We start from the raw sequence: 13,927 nt of genomic DNA, 5'->3' as shown, positions 1-13,927 counted from the left end.
GAGCCCTGACTTTATTTAACAGTCTCTGGTGAGGTACCTTATCGAAGGCCTTACTAAAATCAAGATAAACCACATCATAGCTCTCATCATTGTCAGCTGCCTCGTATACTCTATTGTAAAAGGATATAAGATTAGTGAGGCACGACTTTCCTTTAGTAAACCCATGCTGTGAGTCGTGAATTAAACTATGTCTGTCTATATGGTCCCTAATACTATCAGCTATTATTGACTCAATCATTTTACCTATAACTGACGTCAAACTAATCGGCCTATAGTTCTCCATAGAAGATTTGTCTCCCTTCTTAAATATTGGAATAACGTGTGCCTGCCTCCATGAAACAGGCACCACCCCTGTGTCTAGTGACTTCCTAAATACTTCTGTTAACTGCCCACTTATTTCAGTTTCGCATTCCTTTAATACCCTGGGGAAAAGTTCATCTGGCCCTGGCGCCTTAGTGACTTTAAGTCTATTTATCTGTCTAATCACGAGCTCCCTACTATGTTGATGTCGGTTAATTCTTCTACCTCTTCTCCCCTGTAGATCTGTTCTCCCTGAGGTATATTATCTGATTTTTCCTTGGTAAATACAGTTAAGAAATATCTATTTAACGCCTCGCTCATTTCCTCATCACCATCAATCAGTGATTCTCCTGACTTAAGCGGCCCTATCTTATCCCTAACCTTGGTCTTATAAAGCTGAAAGAAGCCCTTTGGATTGGTCTTTGCTTACCTGGCAATTTTAATCTCATAATTACGTTTCGCCATACGTGTGTTTTTCTTTACTGCTCTAGCTAAATCGTTGTAACTATCCCTTAGGTGATTTTCCCCCTTTTAATTCTAACATATAGTCCTCTTTTCCTTCCTATTTCAGTTTTTAGCCTGTCTGTCATCCATCTCGGGTAATTACCTGTTGACCTGACTTCCCTGTGAGGTATAAACTGTTTCTGTCCTAATTTAATCTCCCTGACCAGACTATTGTACTCACCCTCCAAGCTACTGACCTGACTAGTGACCTCACCAGAGATTACCGCCCCTCCCGGCTCTGGGTCCTGACCTACTTCTGGTCTCACTCCCCTAAGTCTCTGCAGCTGCTTTTTTAACCCCTCATAGTCTGCCTTCCTGAAGTCAGGTATTAATGTGTTGTTACTGCTTACTCTATCCTCCCATTTAATATTAAATCTAATTTCCTTATGATCACTGTTACCTAATGAATCCCCAACCTCAATGTTGCTTATTATGTCCTCTCTATTAGTTAACAACAAATCCAAAATATTTTCTTCCCTCGTTGGTGTTCTAATTAACTGCTTAAGGAAACTATCCTGTATCACATCTAACAAATCCTGTGCCTCTTGGTCTCCGGATAAAGTATCCCACTCTATGTTCCTATAATTGAAATCCCCAATTACACACACATTCCTATATCTTGACGCCCTACTGATTTCTTGTAAAAGGAGTTGGCTACTGTCCCTGGTAAGGTTGGGCGGTCTGTAAAGTACTCCGATGACAAGCTTCTCCTCCTTATGTTCTTATGTTCTCCCCGCACTCTTCGTCTTTCTAGTGAATGTAAGTTTCGATGTTTCAGCCTATTTTGATATGGGAGGTTCCTCAGCCCCTGAATCATCTTGGTCATCCTCCTCTGAACTGATTCTAGTAAGTTGATGTCCATTCTGTAGTGTGGGCACCAAAACTGGACAGCATAATCTAAGTGTGGCCTAACTAACGCTAAATAGAGTCTGAGGATGACCTCTGCACTCCTGTTGGTTACCGTCCTGTTAATAAAGCCTAATATCCTGTTAGCCCTATTCCTCGCACTAATACATTGCTTCCTTAGTTTTAGGTCAGAGTTCACTAACACTCCCAAATCCCTTTCACACTCAGACCTGCCTATCGCTGTGGAGTCTAAACTATACCCGTGTAATGGGTTGCGTGTTCCTACACTAAGTACGCTACACTTGGTGATGTTAAAATTCATCTGCCATTTCTCTGACCAAGCTGACAGTTTGTTGAGATCCTCCTGCAGTGCTCTAGCATCCTCCCCTGCCCTAATAGTGCGTCCTATTTTGGTGTCATCTGCAAATTTACCTATGTCACTAAGTTATCCCATTGTCTATGTCATTGATGTAGATAATGAATAGAAGCGGGCCTAAAACTGAACCTTGAGGAACCCCACTGGTAACATTACCCCATTCGGATTTTTTTTACCGTTAATGGTAACCCTGTGTTTCCTGTCGGTAATCCACGCCTTAATCCAATCAAATACCTTCCCTCTTCTCCCATGAGCCCTGACTTTATTTAACAGTCTCTGGTGAGGTACCTTATCGAAGGCCTTAATAAAATCAAGATAAACCACATCATAGCTCTCACCATTGTCAGCTGCCTCGTATACTCTATTGTAAAAGGATATAAGATTAGTGAGGGACGACTTTCCTTTAGTAAACCCATGCTGTGAGTCGTGAATTAAATTACAGTAATCCCTCGCCATATCGCGGCTCACTCATCGCGGTCTCGCTGTATCGCGGATTTTTCGCTATATCGCGGGATTTTGCTGCACGTAGCCTGGTAACTATAATCCATGTCTTTCTCTGCCTCTGTGGTGGATAGTGGAGTGTTTCCCATGTGCTGGATACCCTTCCAAGGTGCAGGACTTTACATTTCTCTTCATTGAATTGTAGCTGACACTTTTTGTTTAGATTCGCTTTAGGTCCATGCCAGTATCTCATTACTACCTTATGAAACATCACTATTGTAATGGCCCGAAATGTACTACAGTTGTAATTGTTTTTTTCCCTTGTAAATAGAGTTAGCCTGGGAAGTTTGCACAACCAAAATTAAAAAGATATAAATCAACGGAAGTAGGAACACACCTAAATAAGCACCTACGTCACACACCTATTTTTTTTCCGTCACTGCCTATTGCGCCATTAGTCTTTTCCCTGGTTCACTCCTCCCCACTTCCTTTCTTTCTTCTCCGTCCCCGTATTTTTCTCCTTCCTTCTCATTTCTTTCTTCTTTTCCTTTCACCTCCCTCCATTTTTTTTCTCTTTTAATCTCTTTCCCTCCCACTCACACCCTTTCCCTCCCCCTCTTTCCTCACCTTTACCTGACCCTCCCTACCTCTCTCTTTTAATCTCTCTCCCTCCCACTCACACCCTTTCTCTCCCCCTCTTTCCTCACCTTTGCCTGACCCTCCCTACCTCTCTCTTTTAATCTCTTTCCCTCCCCCTCTTTCCTCACCTTTACCTGACCCTCCCTACCTCTCTTTTAATCTCTTTCCCTCCCACTCACACCCTTTCTCTCCCCCTCTTTCCTCACCTTACCTGACCCTCCCTACCTCTCTTTTAATCTCTTTCCCTCCCACTCACACCCTTTCTCTCCCCCTCTTTCCTCACCTTACCTGACCCTCCCTACCTCTCTCTTTTAATCTCTTTCCCTCCCACTCACACCCTTTCTCTCCCCCTCTTTCCTCACCTTTACTTGACCCTCCCTACCTCTCTCTTTTAATCTCTTTCCCTCCCACTCACACCCTTTCTCTCCCCCTCTTTCCTCACCTTTACTTGACCCTCCCTACCTCTCTCTTTTAATCTCTTTCCCTCCCACTCACATCCTTTCTCTCCACCTCTTTCCTCACCTTTACCTGACCCTCCTTACCTCTCTCTTTTAATCTCTTTCCCTCCCACTCACATCCTTTCTCTCCACCTCTTTCCTCACCTTTACCTGACCCTCCCTACCTCTCTCTTTTAATCTCTTTCCCTCCCACTCACACCCTTTCTTTCCTCACCTTTACCTGACCCTCCCTACCTTAATGTAAATCCCGAGCATGCATTGCCTAACTTTGAAATAAACCCGATGAAGTCCTTAAAGCCCTCAAATCACTTAAAACAAATAAAAGTCCTGGACCTGACAAAGTATATCCAACTCTGCTGAAAGAAACAAAGAGCGAAATACTCTCCTCCCTCACAACCGTATACAATATGTCCTTGCGACAAGGCATCGTCCCTTCGGATTGGAAAAAGGCTAACGTGACACCGATTTTTAAGAAAGGAGACAAAAAAGTACCAGGTAATTACAGGCCCATTAGTCTAACTTCGGTTGTAGGTAAGCTACTTGAGGGCATAATTAGAGACAAAATTGTGAGTTACCTTGAAAGCCACTCATTAATTGGGGACTCACAACATGGCTTCCGAAACAAAAGATCCTGCCTATCAAACCTATTAACCTCTTATAACGACCTCTTCACTGTTTATGACGTAACCAAATCACTGGACGTAGTCTATCTTGATTTCCAGAAAGCGTTTGATAAAGTCCCACATCATAAATTACTTTACAAATTAAAGCAAATAGGTATTGACGGTCAAGTAAACCAATGGATCGCGAATTGGTTGAGCAACAGACAACAAAGAGTAGTGATTGACGGATTTAACTCAGAGTGGGCGCCTGTCACTAGTGGCGTCCCCCAGGGCTCGGTCCTTGGCCCAGTGCTCTTCATTATTTACATCAACGACGTGGATGTTGGACTCAATAACCGCATTAGTAAATTTGCAGACGACACAAAGATTGGTAACTCGGTTCTCACTGACGAAGACAGGCAAAGCCTCCAAGAGGATTTGCACAAAATTTCAGCTTGGTCGGATAGATAGGAGATGCCCTTTAACGTAAGCAAGTGCCAGGTCCTTCAAGTTGGAACGAGGAATAAGAAGTTCGATTACGAAACGCACGGCGTTAAACTCAAAAGCGTTCAATGCGTCAAGGACTTGGGGGTCAAAATCGCGTCAAACCTCAAATTCTCACAGCAATGCATCGATGCAGCAAATAAAGCGAACAAAATGTTGGGCTTCATTAAAAGAAACTTTTTATTCAAGAATAAAGATGTAATACTCCCGCTCTACAATAGTTTAGTCAGACCCCACTTGGAATATGCGGTACAGTTTTGGTCTCCCCACCATGCAAAGGATATTGCTAAATTAGAAGGTGTTCAGCGTCGGGCAACGAAAATGATCCCTTCCTTGGGCAACAAATCCTACGAAAAAAGGCTTTCTACCCTTAACATGTTCTCTCTTGAGAAACGTCGCCTCCGAGGAAAACTGATCGAATGTTTTAAAATACTTAATGGTTTCACGAATGTAGACAGATCAACATTGTTTATGATCGATGACACTTTGCGCACGAGGAACAATGGCGTAAAACTCAAATGTAGACAAGTAAATTCAGACTGCACCAAATTTTTCTTCACCAACGTTGTAGTGCGAGAATGGAATAAGCTTCCATCATCAGTGGTCCAGTGTAACACGATTGACTCCTTCAAAAATAAGCTCGACCGTCACTTCCTTCAACTTAATATCAACTAGAGTAGAAATGCAACGTTTAGGAGCCTTCTGATTAATGTAAAATCACTTAGGTTTAAGGACAGACCACCTAGTCTGGACCATGGGGTCTGTGTGGTCTGATTTTCTATGTAAATCTATGTAAATCTCTTAATCTCTTTCCCTCCCACTCACACCCTTTCTCTCCACCTCTTTCCTCACCTTTACCTGACACACTCGCTCACTCACCCGCACGCACGCCCCCCCCCGGCCACACACACACACACACACACACACACACACACACACACACACACACACACACACACAGATAGAGAAGGGGATATGGGAAGGGTGTGCGGAGAGAGGACAGAAGTGAGTCAGGTTAGGTCCTGACCTGAGGCTCCCTTCTGCAACTCCCTCCTGACACCCTTCTCATTTCCCCTTCTGAGTGCGTGTGTGTGTGTGTTTACAACTAGTAAACACACACACACACACACACAGGAGGTGAAATGGAAAGGGTGTGGCGAGTGAGGGGCGGAAGGGAGAGTCAGGTCATGTCCTGACTGAAGCCCTGACCTGCTATGACTCTCCCTCAGGACCTGACATGACTCTCCCCACTGTCCCTCCCTCCCCACACCCTTCTTGTTTTCATCCTCTTTATCTCTCCCTGTTTCCTCCACTACTTTTCCTTGTTCTCCCTTCTTACATCCTCTATCGGTATTTTTTCATGACTCACTGTCCCATCTCCTCCCTTTCCCCTTCCGTATTTACCTAATTGTGATATAAAAAGTGAGCAACGTTCATATTGTCCTTTCTCTGAGTATTCTTCCGCACCGCCAAACTAATTTCTGCGCGAAGTTCGTATTTACGAAGCAAATGTCGAATGTCGAAACAAGAATTATAGTATCAATTATTGGGACCGCGTCGTAACAACGAAACGTCGTAGGAAGTGTTTATAAGAGTGTGGGAAAGATTTGTAAGAGTGTGGGGAGGGTTTATAAAGCCTTAAAATATATATAAATAATAAAAAAAATATATAAGGTCGCTACTTCGCGGATTTTCGCCTATCGCGGGGGATTCTGGAACCTAACCCCCGCGATAGACGAGGGATTACTGTATGTCTGTCAATATGGTCCTTAATACTATCAGCTATTATTGACTCAATCATTTTACCTATAACTGACGTCAAACTAATCGGCCTATAGTTCTCCATAGAAGATTTGTCACCCTTCTGAAATAATGTAGTAGGTCTACTCTACATGTTTATCTACTCTGTATCTGTTCTTTGACTTACCGGGTACTGCTGTATATATGTAGGCTGTGTGTTGATAGTTATAGGCCTGACCTTGCCCTATTTATTTGTTGTCTGCAATTGGGCTGAGACTAGTGAGATAATTTTTACCGAAAATTCTGCCTCTCTTGCTATAATACTTCCTAGCTATATACTGTTAGGCACGGTAGGAGGAGGCTTGGTTTGTTGACTAATATTTTGGGTATCATTAGAGGGTCATAACTGAATCAAATGTAGAAGATTTGGACTGATTACTGTGCTCCAGATTTTGTCCGTTGGTTCATTTATCCGTTAAATCGAGGGTCGAGTGTATATAATGACTGCTGGTAATCCAAATTGCAATAATCAGAGCATTTCTTCACGAGGACATTATTTGAAGTTGTTTTAGTTGTGCAGTATGGGCTGTTATATATAGCACTTGCACACCCACCTACCCCTGTTATGTTTTTGATGATTGATAGTTTATTGTTGCAAGTAAAACAACAAAGGAGAAGGGAGGAGCATGCCATCCCAACCCCCAGGCAGGACAGAGTGTGATTATACAACTAAGGATTGATGATTGATTGATAGTTTATTGTTGCAAGTAAAACAACAAAGGAGAAGGGAGGAGCATGCCATCCCAACCCCCAGGCAGTACAGAGTGTGATTATACAACTAAGGATACATGTGTAAGTAGCACCAGGAAACTATAAGGGTCGTATTACAAGATATATCGCTGTCCAAGAACACATATTTGACAAGGCTTTCGTAGGAGTTGTGGGCATTTCCAGGGGTAGTTTTATGACCCTGGTGGTAGTGTGAGTCTTCTTCTGTACCTTGAACCTGAAGAAACACTCATTAGAACACGACTGCCCCCCTCTTTGACCTTTAGAAATAGCTGATGTGAGAAGCAAAAGTGTCTTATAATACCAGGCTAAAAATATTAACCACATTTGAGTGGCATGACCCCGAGACAGCTGGGCTTTCGTGGTCTTAGGAGAAGCAATTTATGTATCTGCACAAAAGTAGTAGACGGGTACAAATCATATTCTGCTGTTATTCATATGTGTTGATTTTATTGCATTGAGTATTTTCATTTATTATTTTCCAGCAAACCCATGTTCAGAATTAGTTGGTTGGCTGGCTATTCATGGCCTATGGAACCAGTGCATTATTTTCAGTAGGATGAAAAATAACTTGTGTTTTTGTAGTTTTCAAAAAGCAATAAACCAGGATTTAGTTTTAAGTACATATTTTTTGCCTCGGGTTGTTGTTGGTGATTCCTAGGCTGCCTGGCCGAACAGCCCAGAGCCCCTGAGAAAGGTCATTGCCAAGACTGGGCTTTCTTACTGTGCTGTCATGGAGTGTATTCTGTGTTGTTGGCACAACTGCCTGATAAACTTGCCTCGGGTTGATAAGCATGGATACTTTATTTTTAAGCCAACAGGATGATAGTTCCTGCTGCCCACAGATCCATTGTTGGAGCTCAAATGACATCCCTATGTACATCAGGTTATTGCCTTTTGTTGAAACCAAGAAATTACTTTCAACAAAAGGCAATAAACTGAGGTACATAGGGATGTCATTTGAGCTCCAACAAGGGATCTGTGGGCAGCAGGAACTATCATCCTGTGCATCTATGGGAATGTTGTCCTTGCATGCCCATATACCCGTTACCCGTTGATGAGGTTCCAGGCCCTGCTCCGCCGCTGATGCAGCGCTCTACGAGGGCCGTCAACAACTTCAACATTAGCCTCAATAATAGTCTTCGATGCACTTATTCTCAAACATTGTAATGAGTGAGTGAGTGTCTCAATTTCTTTTACGAATAATATCACATATAACAACTAGTTCAGTGTTGATGTCCGCTATTTTCATTATAGCATCATAATTAACTATTCAACAATTATTTCCAGCACACTGAACATTCATCACACACAATTTATCTTTGAGTACAGACACTAATTAATAGCCATGATCAGTCATGTTACGAATTCTCTCAATTTCAGTCTGGAGAACTACACAACACTGGTCATTCGCTGAGTGGTTGTTTTCAGGCTTCCTGTATCTCACACAATTTATGCATTTCTTCTCGGCCATGGTGCACTCCTGGGATTTATGATTGCCAGCGCATTTGAAACAATTTAGGGCATTTCCATTGGTCTTGGCAATACAGTTGGCCTCAAGATGGCCATATCTCTGACCATAGCTGGGCACGATAACAGAAAACCTTATTCCCGATAACCGATAACTGATAATGGAAAACCTTATCGGTGATAACCGATATTCGTTAACTGGAGACACAAATATAGGCGATAACTGATACCCGATATAAATCCACAATTCCGATACTAACTAGCGATAAGTCCGATAGGCGAAAACGATACTATATTGATATTTCAATTAAAAAACAAAGATGAATTCAAATTTTCATTATCTGTATTTTAGAAAACTTACAAAACCTGAAAACCACACATTGACACGTACATATGGACGGTAATACCAGAAACGCCAGAACCGGTGTTGTGTTATTTGGCGTCCCCACCGTCAAAAGCTGGCGCTTTTGTTTACAAACACTGGTCTCTCGTGAACTGCGCATGCTCAGACCAGCAAGCGTAGACCTGTACAGTCTCACAAAGCTTTTTAACCATAATTAAGATTTGCTGGAAGGCTGAATTAGACATACAGTACCACTACCACCATCCTCGCTGTTTCTAGAACGACACTCTGTACGAGTTGTATTTAAATGTACAGAGTGTCGCTCTAGAAACAGCGAGGATGGTGGTACTGTATGTATGTTTCAGCCTTCTAGCAACTCTTAATGTGTTAAAAAGCTTTGTGAGACTGTACAGGTCTACGCTTTCTGGTCTGAAATATGTGTTCACGAGAGACTGTACAAGTGCCAGCTTTTGACTTTGGGACACCAAATAACACACCACCGGGTGCCTTCAATACCATGGCATGCTCACAAACGAATATGGAATATCAAATTTGAGACAGTGAATAATAATTTTGGGGGCAAAGTTAAATGATTCTTCTCTCTGATATATTGATTTTTGAGTAACATAAAAAAATAACCTAGTGTTTTAATGTTGATGATCTAACTATGAAATCTCTTCACCGAAGATTTTTCATACATCACCGGGCGCCCGGGCCACGCATGCGCAGTAGGAAGGAGACAACGGTTTTTTTTCTGAGAGGCGGAAAAAAGTAGCGATTATCGCTAGTTTGGTTACAAAAGTAACGAAGATACCGATATATATACTATATTTAAAAAAGTAGCGGATGGCCGATAACCCGATTTTGTTATCAGCGATAAAGTATCGCGATAACTTATCGCGATAACGCCCAGCTATGTCTCTGACAGTGATAGCATATAATTGCATGGTATCTGTCTCTCACCGTGTATATTCCCCATTCTAATTTTAGCTTGTCGTGATTCTTGTGAATCAGCTCTCTTACAGTTGGGTCACACCTCAAAATGTAGTGCATCGTGCCGCCAGCCGCAGGCTTGCTAAAAACCAGCTCAATCTTATCCTCAACACCCCCAATGGCGTGTAAGAACTCATTGGGGTCTAAGATGGTCTCCTTTATTTTTTCCTTGGTCTCCTCTTTATGCACATTGCATATCATGATCTTTAGTTTCATCTTTCCAACACTCTTGGTATTAATTTGCTCAACAGACTCCAGTTTTTGAGCAGCCTCATCCCTTGTGTTCTCATTATCAAAGTTCATGACAATGTTACCTCTATTTGTAAATCTTGAATCAGTTATTTGAATACCATTCAATGCCTGGGAGAATTCAGCCTTCATGTCTGTTGCCTTCTTTTCCTGTGTAGAGGCCTTGACAACAAGTAAATTCTTCTTAACTTTCCTCTTACGTTTGGTGACCTCAGCCCAAGTTGCATCTGCTGACTCCACATGTTCAGCCCGTTGCAAAACGTCCGCCACATCCTGCGCCACCTCCCCCAGCTCCTCCTTCACGCTGACCGCTTGTGACTCAACTTCTTGTTTCACTTCTGATATTTCCTTAGATAATTCCAGCTTGAATTCTTCCATTTTTCCCACAATTTTGGTAGCTAGAGATGCTTTATGAAGACATGGGTCGCAAATCCAATTTACTTTAGATATATTTTCCGACTTAATTCCAGACAGATGAGCACACTTCACATGACACCACTTAGGGCACAGACAGCACCCTATCCACTTATTGCCTGTGGGATCCGCACAAACGTAACAGAACTCCCCCAAGTTACCACATGAGGCCCACTTTCCCACTTAGGCCCCACACAGATACCCTGTTGCATCCCCCATCTGGGGTCTGTGTGGGCAAGTGTGGGGCCCATATTTGCCTATCCGGGGCCCACCAAGATTGCCCACCTGGGGCCCACATTTTTTGCTGGCTGGGCTATGTCCTTGAGTGTCCTGCCATAGCCTGTTACCGTCCACAGGGTATAAGGGTTGTATTATAAGATATTTCGTCGCCCAAGAACACCTATTTGACAAGGCTTTCGTAAGAGTTGTGGGCATTTCCAGGGGTAGTTTTATGACCCTGGTGGTAGTCTGACCCTTCCTCTGTACCATGAACCTAGAAACACCTATTTGACAAGGCTTTCGTAAGAGTTGTGGGCATTTCCGGGGGTAGTTTTATGACCCTGGTCGTAGTGTGACCCTTCCTCTGTACCTTGAACCTAGAAAAACATATTTGACAAGGCTTTCGTAGGAGTTGTGGGCATTTCCAGGGGTAGTTTTATGACCCTGGTGGTAGTCTGACCCTTCCTCTGTACCATGAACCTAGAAACACCTATTTGACAAGGCTTTCGTAAGAGTTGTGGGCATTTCCGGGGGTAGTTTTATGACCCTGGTCGTAGTGTGACCCTTCCTCTGTACCTTGAACCTAGAAAAACATATTTGACAAGGCTTTCGTAGGAGTTGTGGGCATTTCCAGGGGTAGTTTTATGACCCTGGTGGTAGTCTGACTCTTCCTCTGTACCATGAACCTAGAAACACCTATTTGACAAGACTTTCGTAAGAGTTGTGGGCATTTCCAGGGGTAGTTTTATGACCCTGGTGGTAGTCTGACCCTTCCTCTGTACCATGAACCTAGAAACACCTATTTGACAAGGCTTTCGTAAGAGTTGTGGGGATTTCCAAGGGTAGTTTTATGACCCTGGTGGTAGTCTGACCCTTCCTCTGTACCATGAACCTAGAAACACCTATTTGACAAGGCTTTCGTAAGAGTTGTGGGCATTTCCGGGGGTAGTTTTATGACCCTGGTCGTAGTGTGACCCTTCCTCTGTACCTTGAACCTAGAAAAACATATTTGACAAGGCTTTCGTAGGAGTTGTGGGCATTTCCAAGGGTAGTTTTATGACCCTGGTGGTAGTCTGACCCTTCCTCTGTACCATGAACCTAGAAACACCTATTTGACAAGGCTTTCGTAAGAGTTGTGGGCATTTCCAAGGGTAGTCTTATGACCCTGGTGGTAGTCTGACCCTTCCTCTGTACCATGAACCTAGAAACACCTATTTGACAAGGCTTTCGTAAGAGTTGTGGGCATTTCCAAGGGTAGTCTTATGACCCTGGTGGTAGTCTGACCCTTCCTCTGTACCATGAACCTAGAAACACCTATTTGACAAGGCTTTCGTAAGAGTTGTGGGCATTTCCAGGGGTAGTTTTATGACCCTGGTGGTAGTCTGACCCTTCCTCTGTACCATGAACCTAGAAACACCTATTTGACAAGGCTTTCGTAAGAGTTGTGGGCATTTCCAGGGGTAGTTTTATGACCCTGGTGGTAGTCTGACCCTTCCTCTGTACCATGAACCTAGAAACACCTATTTGACAAGGCTTTCGTAAGAGTTGTGGGCATTTCCAGGGGTAGTTTTATGACCCTGGTGGTAGTCTGACCCTTCCTCTGTACCATGAACCTAGAAACACATATTTGACAAGGCTTTCGTAAGAGTTGTGGGCATTTCCGGGGGTAGTTTTATGACCCTGGTCGTAGTGTGACCCTTCCTCTGTACCTTGAACCTAGAAAAACATATTTGACAAGGCTTTCGTAAGAGTTGTGGGCATTTCCAGGGGTAGTTTTATGACCCTGGTCGTAGTGTGACCCTTCCTCTGTACCTTGAACCTAGAAAAACATATTTGACAAGGCTTTCGTAGGAGTTGTGGGCATTTCCAAGGGTAGTCTTATGACCCTGGTGGTAGTCTGACCCTTCCTCTGTACCTTGAACCTAGAAACACCTATTTGACAAGGCTTTCGTAAGAGTTGTGGGCATTTCCAGGGGTAGTTTTATGACCCTGGTGGTAGTGTGACCCTTCCTCTGTACCATGAACCTAGAAACACATATTTGACAAGGCTTTCGAGGGAGTTGTGGGCATTTCCAAGGGTAGTTTTATGACCCTGGTGGTAGTCTGACCCTTTCTCTGTACCATGAACCTAGAAACACATATTTGACAAGGCTTTCGTAGGAGTTGTGGGCATTTCCAGGGGTAGTTTTATGACCCTGGTGGTAGTCTGACCCTTCCTCTGTACCATGAACCTAGAAACACCTATTTGATAAGGCTTTCGTAAGAGTTGTGGGCATTTCCAAGGGTAGTCTTATGACCCTGGTGGTAGTCTGACCCTTCCTCTGTACCATGAACCTAGAAACACCTATTTGACAAGGCTTTCGTAAGAGTTGTGGGCATTTCCGGGGGTAGTTTTATGACCCTGGTCGTAGTGTGACCCTTCCTCTGTACCTTGAACCTAGAAAAACATATTTGACAAGGCTTTCGTAAGAGTTGTGGGCATTTCCAAGGGTAGTTTTATGACCCTGGTGGTAGTCTGACCCTTCCTCTGTACCATGAACCTAGAAACACCTATTTGACAAGGCTTTCGTAAGAGTTGTGGGCATTTCCAAGGGTAGTCTTATGACCCTGGTGGTAGTCTGACCCTTCCTCTGTACCATGAACCTAGAAACACCTATTTGACAAGACTTTCGTAAGAGTTGTGGGCATTTCCAAGGGTAGTCTTATGACCCTGGTGGTAGTCTGACCCTTCCTCTGTACCATGAACCTAGAAACACCTATTTGACAAGGCTTTCGTAAGAGTTGTGGGCATTTCCAAGGGTAGTTTTATGACCCTGGTGGTAGTCTGACCCTCTGTACCATGAACCTAGAAACACATATTTGACAAGGCTTTCGTAAGAGTTGTGGGCATTTCCAAGGGTAGTTTTATGACCCTGGTGGTAGTCTGACCCTTCCTCTGTACCATGAACCTAGAAACACATATTTGACAAGGCTTTCGAGGGAGTTGTGGGCATTTCCAGGGGTAGTTTTATGACCTTGGTGGTAGTGTGACCCTTCCTCT

General features: G+C 43.4%; 1 protein-coding gene and 1 long non-coding RNA gene across 4 annotated transcripts in view; one reads left to right on the top strand and one right to left on the bottom strand.

Moving 5' to 3' along the window:
* The window catches only part of LOC126989091 (uncharacterized), a 149,870-nt gene that overhangs the window by 135,130 nt on the left and 813 nt on the right, over positions 1 to 13,927 (top strand). The window lies entirely within an intron of this gene.
* On the bottom strand, positions 11,051 to 13,710 carry LOC126989281 (uncharacterized). 3 transcript variants are annotated; one of them, XR_007743153.1, is made up of 7 exons: positions 13,644 to 13,710; positions 13,016 to 13,128; positions 12,810 to 12,912; positions 12,305 to 12,500; positions 11,481 to 11,583; positions 11,275 to 11,377; positions 11,051 to 11,171 (listed from the first exon to the last, which is right to left on the bottom strand). It is a non-coding gene; the product is annotated as an uncharacterized LOC126989281 (long non-coding RNA). The 3 variants fall into 3 exon arrangements; XR_007743159.1 differs by lacking the exon at positions 13,644 to 13,710 and adding an exon at positions 13,438 to 13,487; XR_007743151.1 differs by lacking the exon at positions 13,644 to 13,710 and adding an exon at positions 13,232 to 13,321.

Source organism: Eriocheir sinensis, chromosome 6, assembly GCF_024679095.1.
Source record: "Eriocheir sinensis breed Jianghai 21 chromosome 6, ASM2467909v1, whole genome shotgun sequence".
Lineage (NCBI taxonomy): Eukaryota > Metazoa > Arthropoda > Malacostraca > Decapoda > Varunidae > Eriocheir > Eriocheir sinensis.
The sequence above is the reverse complement of the archived record's forward strand: the minus strand, read 5'-3'. Positions and strand labels throughout refer to the sequence as shown.